Genomic DNA, 17805 nt, shown 5'->3' on the forward strand with positions numbered 1-17805 from the left:
GATGTGAATTCTGCAAGTTCAAGAAATGAAAAGAGAGATAGAACTTGGAACATTGAAGATTTGACAGGGATTTAATTTCTCTAGCTTTTATAGCGGCTGAAAGTGCGGGTCAGTTGACCATGCTGCTACGGAGGCTGTCTCTGTGTGTCGGGCTCCCCCTGAACCCCAGGACTCAACGCGCCATCATCTTCCCTCGTCTAGCCAAAGCACTGACACAAGGCAAGTGGGAATGGCAAACATATGCATACATTCAAATACCCACACACATAATATAGGCCTACGTGCACCTGTAATTGAGGAGATGTATAGATGTCTATGTAGGATAAATGTTGAAAATATTAGGCTATTATTCCAGTGATTGCAATTTCAATGATTTCAGTAGCTTGAGTTTTTAGTAATAGCATGATCATTTCCCCAAGCAAGAAGGATAGCCTAGTTCCCTAAATTGATCAAGTCCCAATCGTTCAATGATATCATCTTGCATACTTGTGTATACTTTTTTATCCTCCTGGGGCCCCTGATAACATGAGTTGGGATTGATTGCATTAAGATAATGGAGGCCTATCCCTTTCTGTCCATCTTAATCTATCTCTCTGTTTCTGTTATTTCCCCTCACCCCTGCACCCCAGTCTTTTTCTCTTCCCCTCTCTGTTTCTATCTCCCTCTCTCCCTATCTCTCTCATGCGGTTGGCTGCTCTTTAGTGGAGAGATGTGTGCAGTTAGCACTGGCTTTGGCGGTTGCCGTGCTGATGTGACAGTTTGCACCCTGGCATTTTCCATCTCCATGGATACCAGGGAATTTAGGAGGGGGGTGAAGGGGATTCCTGGCTGCTCTGTTAGCCTAACACTTTATATAATCAGTGATGGACCAAAACAGAACCTAGCACACACACATACTGGTAGGAGATGTACTGTTGTGTGTATGCTTATGCTGGTTAGGCACAGTGTTTATGAACATTGTCTCAAGCTAACATGGGTATGTGTGCACAGCACACTATATGCATATGTGAAGGTTGCATGAAGCTGATCTGTTATCTTAGATCTTCCCTCCTCCATTTAGGCCCTGCTTTAATTATTATTTCATCCAAGTAAGGGAGGGAGGCAATAAGGATACATGTATAAAGCATTTGAACAGGGCTTCAGACTAGAGCTGGGACGATAAACTGGAAATGATCGACACCGACCATACTGATCATTTATCGCTGTAGCGGGTGATGATGGACAGAGTCAGACGCAGGAGAGGAAATCACAGAATAAATGGTTTAATCAATAAACAGAGGTACGCAGCAATGTGTAATACACACCAGTGCGGACAAACGGCGCACTGGGGAAAATAAGGCACACGGGTGAATAACCCAGCGATACACAATAGAAACGAGCTCCACCGAGCTATAATCTCTACAATAAACAATCCCACACAAAGACAAGGGGGCAGAGGGAACACTTATACAGGTACTGATGAGGGGATATGAACCAGGTGTGTGTAATAAACAAGACAAAACAAATGGAATGATGAGATGAGGAGCGGCAGTGGCTAGAAGGCCGGTGACAACGAACGCCGAAGCCTGCTCGAACAAGGAGAGGAGGCAGCTTCGGAGGAAGTTGTGACAGTAGCCCCCCTCCCCCTTGACGCGCAGCTCCAGCAGCGCGCCGACTCCGGCCTCGGGGACGGCCAGGAGGACGTGGAGCAGGGCGAGCCGGATGGCGACGGTGGAAATCCCACAACAGGGAGGGATCGAGGATATCCCTCACCGGGACCCAGCACTGCACCTCCGGACCGTACCCCTCCCACTCCACGAGGTACTGAAGGCCCGGCCTGAGGAGAGACACAGGGAACGAGGGGTTAATACGGTAATCTGGAGGGAGTAGTAACCTAAAGGTAACCTTGTTTATTCTCCTCAGGACTTTGAACGGCCCCACAAACCGTGGGCTCAGCTTCCACCAGGGCAGGCGGAGGGGCAGATTCCGGGTTGAGAGCCAGACCCAATCACCCGGTACAAAGACCGGGGCCTCATTGCGGTGGCGGTCAGCGTTGGCCTTCTGGCGACGCATGGCGCGCTGGAGGTGGACGTGAGCAGCGTTCCACGTCTCCTCCGTGTGCCGAAACCAGTCATCCACCGCAGAAGCTTCGGTCTGGCTCTGATGCCACGGTGCCAGAACCGGCTGATAACCTAAAACACATTGGAATGGCGATAGGTTAGTGGAGGAGTGGCGGAGAGAGTTCTGGGCATATTCGGCCCATGGCAAGAACACTGACCACTCCCCCGCCCAGTAGGACCGCAGGAACCTACCCACGTCCTGATTCACCCGTTCCACCTGCCCATTACTCTCGGGGTGAAACCCAGAGGTCAGTCTGACCGAGACCCCCAGACGTTCCATGAACGCCTTCCAGACCCTGGATGTAAACTGGGGACCCTGGTCAGACACTATGTCCTCTGGCACCCCTTAGTGCCGGAAGACGTGAGTAAACAGGGCCTCCGCAGTCTGCAGGGCCGTGGGGAGACCGGGCAGAGGCGGCAGGCTTTTGAAAAGCGGTCCACAACGACCAGGATGGTGGTGTTACCCTGAGAGAGGGGAAGATCAGTGAGAAAGTCAATACACAGGTGGGACCATGGTCGTTGTGGAACTGGTAAGGGCTGTAACTTACCCGCTGGGAGGTGCCTAGGTGCCTTACTCTGGGCGCACACTGAGCAGGAGGAGACATACACCCTCACGTCCTTAGCCAAGGTAGGCCACCAGTACTTTCCGGTCAGGCAACGCACTGTACGGCCGATACCTGGGTGACCAGAGGAGGGGGATGTGTGTGCCCAATAGATCAGACGGTCACCGCGACCAAGCATGTCCCGAAACACCTCACTCAAAACATTCCTCCCTCTCTCAATCATTCTATCTCTCTCTGTCAGTTTCAGTCAGTACCAGTTCTGGAGGCGCGGGTCTGTGCGGTAGCCGGACAGAGTGGTCTGATGGCCCTGTATGAGGCCATGTTCACGCAGTACAGCACAATGTACCTACACTTTCTCAATGTATTTGAATTCGCACTGTTACCCAGCACAATTGCCCCTCAATAAAGTTTTATCGAAACAGGATTTGCTCTGATGTAATCCCAGGTCCTGGTCACCAACCTGGACTTCCACGACGACCAGAAGCGGCGGAACCTGAACAACACCCTGCAGGAGCTGCTCCGCATGAACATCATACCCATCATCAACACCAACGATGCCGTGGTACCCCCGCCCGAGCCCAACAGCGACCTCCAGGGGGTAAACAAGGGTACAGGGCACAGGGGGGAGAGGTGTGTACAGCGGAATAGTGTTAGCTGCTAGCATACTAGCATACAGCTGTTACATTTCACCGCCTCGCCTCGCTCTACCTGCCCGCTAACCCTCCTTTGCATGCAGGGAGGGCTAGAGGAGATGGGAGGGGTGCATGCATCACTTTAGTTTCCTTTTGGATGAGAGCGGACTGGGCCTAGAAGTGTGGCTGTCTGGGGCTGACTCCTGGAGGAAGAAGCACGCTTCTTTTCTCCTTTCGCAAGCCCAGGCGGAACGAACAAGTTCTTCTGCTGTAGAAAACGCACTACTACTAGTAATAAACGACTAAACATTGTAGTATCAGTGGCTTTGCTAACCCACACAGTAGGCAAACCAATATCAACAATAGCTCATCTGCATAGTGGAGCTAATCTACATGTGGTGCTTCACCTTATCATGAAATGCTTCGATTTTAGTGACACATTTTCTTATCAATTTCAACTGATAACAAACATCAGAAAACAGTCTAGTCATTGACCCTTGACCCCATCAATTTCTATCTCTTGCTGTGAGACTAATACGTTTTTCCTCCACTTCAGGTCATCAGTATAAAGGACAATGACAGTCTGGCTACACGCCTGGCCGTGGAGATGAAGGCAGACCTGCTCATCGCTCTCTCTGATGTAGAAGGTACGCTGCTAACACAACAACACATTAACACCCATTAGGTAACGCTACAACAATACATTAACACCCATTAGGTAACGCTACAACAACACATTAACACCCATTAGGTAACGCTACAACAACACATTAACACCCATTAGGTAACGCTACAACAACACATTAACACCCATTAGGTAACGCTACAACCACACACAGTCATTTAGGAGCATTCATGTAAGAGAGAGAACTACAGGTTTTTGGGGTTGTGTTTATCAGGCACTGAATGGAAGAAAACAGAGTGAAACAAGGAGTGACCACCTGGACTTGTCCAATAGGAAACCCTAATTTTTGTGCCCTAATAAACACGACCCTGGTTGTATTTGGAAATATCACTGATGGATTGGACTGGAAGGTCATCTTTGTGCATGTTAGGCTAGCACTAAAGTAAACAATCATGTGACCTCCCATCTCTCGTAGGACTGTACGACAGCCCTCCTGGAACGGATGACGCCAAACTCATTGACATCTTCTACCCTGGTGACCAGCAGTCGATCACCTACGGTAAGAAATCCAGGGTGGGGATAGGAGGCATGGAGGCCAAGGTACTTATACAGATGCCAATGTTAATTTTGGCAGTCTTTTTTTAGATTTAGTCTAGTCTTAGTCATTTTGACTAAAATATCATTAAGTCTTAGGCACATTTTTGTCATTTGAATAATTATTTAGTCTAGTCATTGTCAAAATGACGAAAACAGTGGGCCATTTTAGTCAACTAAATACCCTTTCATTTTAGTCACATTTTAGTCACATCGCATTTGTGTTGCCTCATTAACCTATAGTAAACATAAATCAGTGACTTCCATGTGCGCAAACATAAAGTCTTAATAGGGCGTTGGGCCACCACGAGACACCAGAACAGCTTCAATGCACCTTGGCATAGATTCTACAAGTGTCTGGAACTATTGGAGTTCTTCCACGAGAAATTCCATCATTTGGTGTTTTTTTGATGATGGTGGAAAATGCTGTCTCAGGCGCCGCTCCAGAATCTCCCATAAGTGTTCAATTGGGTTGAGATCTGGTGACTGAGACAGCCAAGGCATATGGTTTACATAGTTTTCATGCTCATCAAACCATTCAGTGACCACTCGTGCCCTGTGGATGGGGGCATTGTCATCCTATGGGGCCATAGCCATGGTAGCCAAAATAGTGGCCTGCCCAGCTATTTTATACATGACCCTAAGCATGATGGGATGTTAATTGCTTAATTAACCCAGGAATCACACCTTTGTGGAAGCACCTGCTTTCAATATACTTTGTATCCCTCATTTACTCAAGTGTTACCATTATTTTGGCAGTTACCTGTAGATTAGAATAGAAAAAGTGTGTGTTCAATACATGTAAGAGTGGAGGACTACAGAGGTTCTAGGTCTACATGTCTGTAATCAGGTTTTAAGAAAGTCTTTGGAACTCAATGTGTGTCAGAGTGAGATTTGGCTTTAACCCACTGTTAAGCAAGTCTTTACATTGGGGGCCAAATCCTTACTTGGGAAACAGAAAATTGGTTAAGTGTATCCCCCCCTCTACCTCCAGGTAAAGGCTGCCCTGTGGGCCCTACAGGGGGGCACGTCGGTAGTCATCGCCAACGGCATCCACCCCAAGGTGACGGGCCACATCATCACTGACATCGTGGAGGGCAAGAAAGTGGGCACCTTCTTCTCCGAGGTCAAACCTGCCGGTGAGTTCCCCCGGGTCATCTCTGGGTGACAGACACTGGTGATGAAGGTTTGATGATGATGATCACCATGACAACAATGAGCATAATGATAATGGTGATAATTATGGCGAGGATCACAATAATGAGGATTATGGTGGTTCTTATAATGAAGAAGATGTTTGTAATTCTAAATGATGATGATAATTATGGTCACGACAGCCTCATCGAGAACCAGGCTTCCCTAATCGGAAAAGCCTGGTGAAGTCTATGGCAGAAAGTAGCTACAAAGGGGTGGAAACCAGTGACGCCTCGCAACACGTCAAACCAATCAACTGCCTTGCTTGGGCAGAGCTCAAAAGTGTCTGAAGATGGCCGGGAAATGGCCGATTTAAAAACCCCATCGAAATATGTTGATGTATGCTGTGTTTGTGGTGGCTTTCAATTTCAATAAATGACAGAAGGTCAGCCACATTTGATACACTAAACGTTTACCATATCCTGTAGGTAGACACGGGATAATGTCTGTTGAGTGATCAAGAAGATGAGTTGCAATGCCTTCATCGACTCGGAAAACAGTGACGAACATAACACCTGTGTTGTCCTTCTACGGGCATGTGTGGGGTTGTTTTTGTACACTGCTGATAATTTTTTGGTAAGATGGAGTGTTCGTGCTGGGAGTCAAGCTATACAGTGCTATGAAAAAGTATTTGCCCCCTTTCTAATTTTCTCTACTTTTGCATATTTGTGATACTGAATGTTATCAGATCTTCAACCAAAACCTAATATTAGATAAAGGGAACATAAGTGAACAAATAACACAACAATTACATATTTATTTCATTTATTTCATAAACAAAGTTATGCAACACCCAATTCCCCTGTGTGAAAAAGTAATTGCCCCCTTACACTCAATAACTGGTTGTGCCACCTTTAGCTGCAATGACTCCAACAAAATGCTTCCTGTAGTTGTTGATCAGTCTCTCACGTCACTGTGGAGGAATTTTGGCCCACTCTTCCATACAGAACTGCTTTAACTCAGTGACGTGTGGGTTTTCAAGCATGAACTGCTCGTTTCAAGTCCTGCCACAACATCTCAATTGGGATTAGGTCTGGACTTTGACTAGGCCATTCCAAAACTTCAAATTTGTTGCTTTTAAGCAATTTTCATGTAGATTTGATTGTGTGTTTTGGATCATTGTCTTGCTGCATGACCCAGCTGCGCTTCAGCTTCAGCTCACAGACGGATGGTCTGACATTCTCCTGTAGAATTCTCTGATACAGAGCAGAATTCATGGTTCCTTCTATTAAGGCAAGTCGTCCAGGTCCTGAGGCAGCAAAGCATCCCCAAACCATCACACCACCACCACCACCATGCTTGACCTTTGGTATGATGTTCTTACTGTGGAATGTAGTGTTTGGTTTTCGCCAGGCATAATGGGACCCATCTCGTCCAAAAAGTTGACTCAAGTTTGCCAAAAAGCACCTGGATGATCATCAAGACTCTTGGAAGAACGTTCTATGGACAGATGATTCAAAAGTATAACTTTTTGGACGACATAGTTCCAGTAATGCCTGGCGAAAACCAAGCTCTGTGGTGCCATATTCTTTCCATTTTTTAATAATGGATTTAATGGTGCTCTGTGGGATGTTCAAAGTTTCAGATATTGTTTTATAACCCAACCCTGATCTGTACTTCTCCACAACTTTGTCCCTGACCTGTTTGGAGAGCTCCTTGGTTTTTATGGTGCCGCTTGCTTGGTGGTGCCCCTTGCTTAGTGGTGTTGCAGACTCTGGGGCCTTTCAGAACAGGTGTATAAATACTGAGATCATGTGACAGATCATGTGACACTTAGATTGCACACAGGTGGACTTTATTTAACTAATTATGTGACTTCTGAAGGTAATTGGTTGTACCGGATCTTATTTAGGGGCTTCATAGCAAAGGGGGTGAATACATATGCACGCACCACTTTTCCATTATTTATTTGTTATAATTTTTTGAAACAAGTTATTTTTTTCATTTCACTTCACCAATTTTGACTATTCTGTGTATGTCCATTACATGAAATCTAAATAAAAATCAATTTAAATTACAGGTTGTAATGCAACAAAATAGGAAAAACGCCAAGGGGGATTAATACTTTTGCAAGGCACTGTATTTGAAGTATTTGAAAGTATTTAAAAATACTATTTGAAACTTTTTCCAAATATATTTCAAATATCCCTAGGACTAAATAGACCTGGTTCAAATGTATGGGAGTATTTAAATATTTGTATTTGAAAATATACTAATAATACATGCCATTACTTTTCCAATAAAAAATATCAAAATACTTAATGTAATGTATTTGAAAGTAATTGAAATACCTTTTCAACTAGTATTTGAACCCAGGTCTGACACAGACACGCCCACATAATTGAATTGTTGTTTTACTACCAATGAAGGAGAAGGAAGTGATTGATTGATGTTTTCTCTCTCCAGTCAGAGACTCTAAATGTGACTATCCTGCGGCCTGCAATGCTATGGAAACACTGTTGGTTCACAGGGACATACTCAGGACTCCTCTGTTTGACCAGATCATAGACATGCTCCGTACCGAACGGGTAAGACCACTCACTCACACACAAACAAATACACAGGTACAGACACACTGACATAAAGTGATATAATCCTCCTTTTCTCCAACTAAAATACAGGTTGAAATCACTCAAAGGTTTCTTGGTTAAATAAGATGACTGGTTGGTTGGTGATATGATTTGTTACATTTTACTACAACTTATAATCAAATATTCCATTTATTTTCCTAGGGTTGAGGTGAGGTGGATGGGTTTACACATGTTGATTAACTGCATTTCTCATGTCTCATTGTTGATGATTTATGCTTCTGAAAACAAATTCACAAAAATGAACACTAACAACTTACTATGCAATTGATGATTATCATAAGACGACATACTACCAAGTATCACTAAAACTTAGGTTGTGTTTCACAATGGCAGATCTATCTATGGAACTCTTGTCACGGTTTCGGCCGAGGCTGCCTCTCTCCCTTGTTCGGGCAGGCTTCGGCGTTCGTTGTTTCCGGAATACTAGCTGCCACCGTTGTATGTTTCATGTTCGTTTGCTTTTGTCTGATTGTTGTCACACCTGTTTTCATTTAGTGTCATTAGTGTCCTATTTAGTTCTCGTTGTGTTTGTCAGGTGTTGTGTGTTATTGATTTTTGTCTGTCGTGTGTAGGGCTGATGTTCGCTATTTCGCTCGGTTGAGCTTCTCTCCACTGCGTGGAGTGTTTTCGCACCTGTGTAGTGCGCATTTGTTTTGTGCGCCTTCGTGCGTTATTTCGCCTTCGGGCAAGTGTTCTCGTAATTTCCTTGTTGGAGAGTTACTAAAGTCTGTTGGACTATACTTCGGTGTCCTGCGTTTGATTCCACCACTACACCCACCTACAGCACGCGTGACAGAATAACACACCTTTAAATGGAATCAGCAGGAGCTGCAGCAGCCCAGACGACGCTGGAGGACCAGGTTCGGGAACAACGGGACCAGATCCTGCAGATGGGGACCGCACTGCAGGAGGTGATCACCACCATTCGAGGCTGGGGAACGCCTCCACCGCCACCCTCCCTGCCAGCACCATCGGCCAGTCCGCCCATTCCAGCACCGGAACCCCGAGGAGTCCGACTCTCGCTCCCGAGGTCCTACGATGGAACCGCGGCCGGGTGTCAGGGATTCCTTCTCCAGGTGGAGCTGTACCTGGCCACCGTGCACCCGGCGCCCTCGGGACATGAGAGCGTGTCCGCCCTGATCTCCTGCCTTTCCGGGAAGGCATTGGAATGGGCCAACGCGGAGTGGAGGAGGATCGACGCGGACACCATCACGTACGACGAGTTCTCCCGCCGCTTCAGGGCGGTGTTTGACCATCCCCCGGAGGGGAAAGCGGCGGGGGAGCGTCTGGTCTTCCTCCGGCAGGGGAGGAGGAGTGCGCAAGAGTTCGCCCTCGAATTCCGTACTCTAGCGGCAGATGCAGGGTGGAATGATCGGGCTCTCGTCGATCACTACAGGTGTAGTCTACGAGAGGACGTCCGTCGGGAGCTGGCTTGTAGGGACACCAGCCTCTCGTTCGACCAGTTGGTCGACATGTCCATCAGGCTGGATAACCTACTAGCTACCCGCGGACGTTCCGAGGGGGGTCCGTCCATTTCACCCTCCAGCGCCTCCGAGCCGTGTCCCATGGAGCTCGGGGGTGCTGGCGCTAGAGAGAGGAGGGGTCGGCTTACTAGGGGGTCCATCCCCTGCACCAACTGTGGTCGGGGAGGGGGATTGTGCGATAGACCTCCAGGCAGGAGCTGCGCTCCCACGGAGCCATGTGTATCCTCTGTCTCAGGAGGAGAAGAAAGCTATGGAGACTTACATAGACGAATCTCTGAGACAAGGATACATACGGCCTTCCACTTCCCCTGCGTCCTCGAGTTTCTTTTTTGTGAAGAAGAAGGATGGTGGTTTGCGCCCATGCATCGATTACCGTGGTCTCAATCAGATCACGGTGAAGTACAGTTATCCACTCCCGCTGATTGCGACCATGACTGAGTCCTTGCATGGGGCGCGTTTCTTCACTAAATTAGATCTCAGGAGCGCGTACAACTTGGTGCGCATCAGGGAGGGCGATGAATGGAAGACAGCCTTTAGTACCACCTCGGGCCATTACGAGTATCTTGTCATGCCATACGGGTTGATGAACGCTCCGTCAGTTTTCCAATCATTCGTGGATGAGATCTTCAGGGACATGCAGGGGCAGGGGGTCGTGGTGTACATAGATGACATTCTCGTGTACTCGCCGACCCGTGTCGAGCATGTGGCCCTGGTGCGCAGAGTGTTGCGGAGGCTGGTGGAGCACGACCTGTATGTTAAGGCAGAGAAGTGTCTGTTTTTCCAGGAGTCGGTCTCCTTTTTGGGGTATCAGTTGTCTGCGTCAGGGGTGAAGATGGAGGTAGACCGGGTGTCAGCCGTGCGTAATTGGCAAACACCAACCACTGTGAAGGAGGTGCAGCAGTTTTTGGGGTTTGCGAATTACTACCGGAGGTTTATCCGGGGTTTTGGACAGGTGGCAGCTCCCATCACGTCTCTCTTGAAGGGGGGCCCGGTGCGTCTGCAGTGGTCTGCCGAGGCGGACAGGGCATTTGGGAGGCTGAAGGACCTGTTTACCTCGGCTCCAGTGCTGGCGCATCCGGATCCCTCTTTACCATTTCAGGTAGAGGTGGACGCGTCTGAGGCCGGTATAGGAGCCGTGCTTTCACAAAGATCAGGCGCGCCACCTAAACTCCGCCCCTGTGCTTTTTATTCCAAGAAGCTCAGTCCGGCGGAGCGAAACTATGATGTAGGTGACAGGGAGCTGTTAGGTGTGGTACAGGCCCTAAAGGTGTGGAGGCACTGGCTTGAGGGGGCTCAACACCCTTTCCTCATTTTGACGGACCACCGTAACCTGGAGTACATCCGGGCAGCGAGGAGGCTAAACCCTCGGCAGGCTAGATGGAATATGTTTTTGACCCGGTTTACGTTTAAGATCACGTACATCCCTGGGTCCCAGAACGGTAAGGCAGATGCGCTGTCTCGGCGGTATGACACGGAGGAGAGGTCCGTGGAGCCCACTCCCATACTGCCGGAGTCGTGTCTGGTGGCACCGGTAGTGTGGGAGGTCGATGCTGAGCTCGAGCGGGCGTTACGCACCGACCCTAGTCCACCACAGTGCCCGGAGGGTCGGAAGTACGTTCCGCTCGAGGTTCGGGATCGATTGATCTATTGGGCTCACACGTCACCCTCCTCTGGACATCCGGGTATCGGGCGGACAGTGCACTGTCTTAGTGCCAAGTACTGGTGGCCCACGTTGGCAAGGGATGTGAGGGTTTATGTTTCCTCCTGCTCGGTGTGCGCCCAGTGTAAGGCGCCTAGACATCTGCCTAGGGGTAAGTTACTACCCCTGCCCGTGCCACAACGACCATGGTCCCACCTCTCGGTGGATTTCCTTACTGACCTTCCTCCTTCACAGGGGAATACCACTATACTGGTCGTTGTGGACCGGTTTTCTAAGGCCTGTCGTTTGCTCCCCATGCCGGGCCTTCCTACCGCCCTGCAAACTGCCGAAGCCCTATTCACCCATGTGTTCCGGCACTACGGGGTACCCGAGGATATTGTGTCTGATCGAGGTCCCCAATTTACCTCCAGAGTCTGGAGGGCCTTTATGGAGCGGTTGGGGGTCTCGGTGAGCCTCACCTCGGGTTACCACCCGGAGAGTAATGGGCAGGTGGAACGTGTAAACCAGGATGTGGGCAGGTTTCTTAGAACATACTGCCAGGACCGGCCGGAGGAGTGGGCAAGGTACGTTCCCTGGGCCGAAATGGCCCAGAATTCCCTACGCCATTCCTCCACTAACCTAACCCCTTTCCAATGTGTGTTAGGTTACCAGCCGGTTCTGGCACCCTGGCAGCAGAGCCAGATCGAGGCTCCTGCGGTGGATGAGTGGGCGAGGCGCTCGGAGGAGACATGGAACGCTGCACACGTCCACCTGCAGCGGGCCCTCCGACGTCATAAGGCGAGCGCCGATCTCCACCGCAGTGAGGGACCGGTGTACGCACCTGGTGATCGAGTCTGGCTCTCTACCAGGAACCTGCCCCTCCGCCTGCCCTGTCGGAAACTGGGTCGGCGGTTTGTAGGGCCATTTAAAGTTCTGGGAAGGTTGAACGAGGTGTGTTATAAATTACAGCTACCTGTTGAATATAAAAGTATTAACCCCTCGTTCCATGTGTCCCTTCTCAGGCCGGTGGTAGCTGGCCCACTCCAAGAAAGTGAGATCAGGGAGACTCCTCCGCCCCCATTGGACATCGAGGGGGCACCGGCGTACTCCGTGAGGTCCATCTTGGATTCGAGACGTCGGATGGGGGGTCTCCAGTATCTAGTGGAGTGGGAGGGGTACGGTCCGGAGGAGCGGTGCTGGGTGCCGAGGAGAAACATTTTGGACCCGTCTCTCCTGACGGAATTCCATCGTGGGCACCCGACGCACCCTGCTCCGCGTCCTCCGGGTCGTCCCCGAGGCCGGAATCGGCGCACGTCTGGAGCCGCGCGTCAAGGGGGGGGTACTGTCACGGTTTCGGCCGAGGCTGCCTCTCTCCCTTGTTCGGGCAGGCTTCGGCGTTCGTTGTCTCCGGAATACTAGCTGCCACCGTTGTATGTTTCATGTTCGTTTGCTTTTGTCTGATTGTTGTCACACCTGTTTTCATTTAGTGTCATTAGTGTCCTATTTTGTTCTCGTTGTGTTTGTCAGGTGTTGTGTGTTATTGATTTTTGTCTGTCGTGTGTAGGGCTGATGTTCGCTATTTCGCTCGGTTGAGCTTCCCTCCACTGCGTGGAGTGTTTTCGCACCTGTGTAGTGCGCATTTGTTTTGTGCGCCTTCGTGCGTTATTTCGCCTTCGGGCAAGTGTTCTCGTAATTTCCTTGTTGGAGAGTTACTAAAGTCTGTTGGACTATACTTCGGTGTCCTGCGTTTGATTCCACCACTACACCCACCTACAGCACGCGTGACAACTCTATGGAAACTTTGGTCATTTATACTTTAACTTTTTTTTTTATTATTCATATAAAAAAATTATCTAATCAACAATGACATTTGCAATTATTTTCACAACTGCCACCAGTTTGGCGTCAAAACATTTACAACAAAGACATATTGACATAGTACAATAAATACAAGCGTGTAAAAATATAAAGGACATCCATGCTGAAACCCTCATATTTGTCACGAACATTGACTGATGACTCGTGGAACCAAGGCGCAGCGTGATAAGCGTACATTTTATTTAGTACACAACACACGAACAAAACGAACGATACGTGAAGTCCTGAGGTTACAACAACACAAACCTTTACGGAACAAGATCCCACAAACTAACTGGTGCCAACAGGCTGCCTAAGTATGGTCCCCAATCAGAGACAACGAGCTACAGCTGCCTCTGATTGGGAACCACCCTGGCCAACATAGAACTAAACGATCTAGAACAAAAAACATAGAAAACCAAACATAGAAAATCCACACCCTGGCTCAACATTTAAGAGTCCCCAGAGCCAGGGCGTGACATTCCCCCCCCCCCCCCAAAGCCGCGCCACACAAACACAAGAGGGTAGGGGCCGGGTGGGCATTCCGCCTCGGAGGCGGATCCGGCTCCGGGCGTGACCACCACCTTTTCTCCACCTCCCCGTTGCACCCCTGGTCTGGTCTGGTCCCGCTGACTGGAGCTGGACCCGACGACGGTGGACCAGACCTTACCGGCTCCGGACTGGAGCCGCTGGCCGGAGCTGGACTGGACACCGGTGGAGCGGATTGCTCTGGCTCAACATTTAAGAGTCCCCAGAGCCAGGGCGTGACAATATTAAACACAAACGGTATTCACTAAGTTGATGGGTTATATATAGGATAATGTTTAACAGCTTTGTCATTCTATTTTAATATATTTTTTAAATAATCTTATTTTATTAGTTTATATATTTTACATGTTATGAAAATTCAATAAAATCCTTTAAAGTTTCAAAAATTCCAGTAGTTTACTGGTAAACTTTTAAAGTTACCGGTAATATACCCTCCCTTTGTAATCCTAGATCCAAACAAATTAACTGATTGCTAAACTGGCTGAGTCAGACAACCTTAACTCCCCGATTGATTGATTAATTCACCGATCGCTTTATGTAATGATGACCCCCTTCCATGTGCGACCCCTCTAGGTGACGATCCACGCTGGCCCCAGGTTCGCCTCCTACCTGACCTTCAGCCCATTGGAGGTCAAGTCTCTGAGGACAGAGTACGGGGATCTGGAGTGCTGCATCGAGGTGGTGGACAGTATGCAGGAGGCTATAGATCATATCCACAGATATGGCAGCTCCCACACCGACGTCATTGTTACTGAAAACGGTAGGACTGTCTAGTTGTTAGTTGTGAAAAGTTTCTGTTTTGCTCTTTTGTTTTTATCTCACCTTGATTCACCCAGATTAGTCTGGGTGAGAGAGACCAGATCTCTCTTCAAGAGAGACCTGCCCCCCCCCCCCCCCCCCCCTTCTCTCTCTCCCTTGCTCTCTCTTTCTCTAAGTGATGACAGCACTTTTTGGCTCAGTGTTCAACCTCCCTGTGAGACTACTTTGAAGAGGACAGAACTGATTTGAATGTAGAACAGGTTTTGCTAAGGGATCAGCGTTATTCATTTATATTTAGTTATAGGACTTATCGTCATCTTAAATGTTATTGGCCTCTCAATTTTGATAATTCATTTTGATTGAGTACTTTACTGACAATATCCAAGATAGGTTGGATTATAGATGTTTAGTTTTGTTGGTACCCTGCAGAGGACAAAATTTGAATTATAGATGTTTTTTTAGTCGGTTCCCTGCAGACAGCATTTCTGCCTCAGTTCTACCATCTAGTGGCCACAGATTGTACAACACGTAGAACTACATTGAATTCTCCATTGTGTGTAATGGATGAAATATATTGTATATAGCTGAAGAGAGATGTTGATGTTTAATGATGATGACAGTGACAATGATGGTAGTTGATGATGGTAGTGGTGACAATGATGGTGATGATGAGGATTCTTACAGAGGACACAGCGGAGCAGTTCCTGCAGCAGCTGGACAGTGCTTGTGTGTTCTGGAACGCAATTCGCAGATGGATACCGCTTCGGACTAGGTATGTGTTCAGTAATTATTTTTGTATCACCTCACTTCCTGTTCAACTATCCTACTCACTCCCTCCCTCCTCTAGGTGCTGAGGTGGGCATCAGTACAGCTTGTATCCATACCCGGGGTCCCATGGGCCTAGAGGGTCTCCTCACCAGCATGTGGGTCCTGAGAGGAGACGACCACACCGCAGCAGACTTCTCTGAACAGGGCACCATAAAGTACCTCCACGAGAACTTGCCAGTCACACAGCCACAGCCCAGACAGATAGCTGCCCAGAGTGAGGACTGACAGGACCTCCAACTAGAGACGCACCTATACACACTTAACCACTTGCTGAGAGAAAAGCTGTACCCTGTTACCAAAGAAACACTCCCATTGTCTTATTCATTCAGTCTGGATCAGAGTTTACATTCATTGGATCAGAGTTGACATTAATTCTACATCAGCTCTCAAAAGTTGTGTTGTAGTGATTGCCTCACTCAGTATTCAGTGAATCAACTCATGATTGGTTACATTGATCCTGTTGGACTGTAGAAGGTCTCACATCATTGGTTTAGACCTTAATTGGTCTAGATCTTATGCGCAGTAGTGATGTGTAGCTCAGTTGGTAGAGCATGGCGCTTGCAACGCCAGGGTTGTGGGTTAGTTTCCCACGGGGGGCCAGTATGAAAATGTATGCACTCACTAACTGTAAGTCACTCTGGATAAGAGTGTCTGCTAAATGACTAAAATGTAAATGTAAAATATAAATATGCTCTCCAGGACCCACACTTAATGGGAATTTTCCCTTAAGCTAGTTTACATCAGTGTTATTATCACTATCAAGAAGCTCCCCTCTTGGTTTTAGTTCCTGTTGATTGGTTTGTTGTGCTGTGCTCAATCAGATGAGACCCTTACCCTCAGAATTGATTTGGTCTCGCACAGGATACTCACATTACATTTAATGATATTTACATTTTAGTCATTTAGCAGACGCTCTTATCCAGAGCGACTTACAGTCAGTGAATACATATATATATATATATATTTTTTATACTGGCCCCCCGTGGGAATCAAACCCACAACCCTGGCATTGCAAATGCCATGCTCTATCAACTGAGCTACATCCCTGCCGGCCATTCCCTCCCCTACCCTGGACGACGCTGGGCCAATTGTGCGCCGCCCATGAGTCTCCCGGTCGCGGCCGGCTGCGACAGAGCCTGGATTCGAACCAGGATCTCTAGTGGCACAGTTTGCACTGCGATGCAGTGCCTTAGACCACTGCGCCACTCAGGAGTCTGATATCAGAAGTGTTACGAATGCACAACCAAACCGTTTTGATGCTAGGTTTAAAGCTAAACCTAATTTAGGAAAGTTACTGATGTGTCATTTAAATGGGTCTTGAATTGTAGGTCCTCATTGCCACAAATTGTATGAATTGCTATTAACGTTAATACTGCATCGTTTGCAGCTCTACCAACACAATCCTTATTTATATGCAGTTAAATGACCAGTGATGAACCGCTGGATAAACAATATTTAATAACCTTAAATGTGTTTTATCATAGATATGGATGAATAAAAAGTGATATAACCCGATCTGATTCATAAGCATTCAAGTTAGATTTTATATATAAGAAAACACATCACCCCCCCCCCCCCCCCCCTTTTGAACGCAAATGCTTTATTCTCCTTACTTGTGCTTTTTTTACGCTATCTATTTATGTCAAATTTACAGTGCCCAGAGCCTCTGTCAAATACAAGAGCAGTAATTGACAAGCTGCTTCCCATCTCCTTCAGGGGACTTCTGCCTTAAGATACAGTGCTGCTGTTACATTCCAGCTTATGAGCTTTATATCTGATGTCAAGCGACGCACACCACAGATCAGTTCAGTTTTTTTGGTATTTTATAGACATATTGTAGAATAAAAGTTTTTGTTGAATAACAATGGGATTTTCATTTTTCTTTGGTCCTTTGATTAGGAGATAAATAACTCAAGAATCCCAATGACTTTACATGTATGTTCTTCTCTGTCCTACCACCACTCTTTCTACTAACACAAATAACAAATTAGCACCAAAGAAGGCATACTGATCTGAAAACAGACGTCTAAAAAGGGACTTTTTAATGGTTCTCATCTGGGAATAAGACTTTTCCGTAAGTGGGGCATGGAAGATGGAAGACAATACTACAGAGGTTTAATTATCCAGCTATCAGAAATGAAAAGAAAGAAGGAGAGAACTGAGACTAATAATGGAATCACAGAGTCTGTTATTCTGTGGTTCTTCTACTCACAGCTAAAGAATTCATCCTCCTAAACGCACTACTTACCCTTCAATCAGCCCTCCATCACGTCCAGAGGGTTCATTGATGAAGAATAGATGAAGAATAGACAGGATCTTGTCAGATCTCACTGTTTTGGTACTTCTATGGAAGGAGCTTGATATTTGTAACGGAAAGTATTGTATTAATGA

General features: G+C 47.5%; 1 pseudogene across 1 annotated transcript; it reads left to right on the forward strand.

Annotated features, from left to right (window-relative positions):
• The first annotated feature begins 1214 nt into the window (after positions 1-1214).
• LOC311134132 (delta-1-pyrroline-5-carboxylate synthase-like) lies at positions 1215-15639 on the forward strand (annotated as a pseudogene). Its single transcript has 10 exons — positions 1215-1226; positions 2904-3023; positions 3108-3260; positions 3851-3941; positions 4395-4519; positions 5508-5652; positions 8114-8235; positions 14401-14587; positions 15271-15358; positions 15434-15639. The product of its transcript is annotated as a delta-1-pyrroline-5-carboxylate synthase-like (transcript).
• Positions 15640-17805: the final 2166 nt, after the last annotated feature.

The sequence above is a fragment of the Coregonus lavaretus genome, assembly GCF_964263955.1.
Source record: "Coregonus lavaretus genome assembly, chromosome: 1".
Lineage (NCBI taxonomy): Eukaryota > Metazoa > Chordata > Actinopteri > Salmoniformes > Salmonidae > Coregonus > Coregonus lavaretus.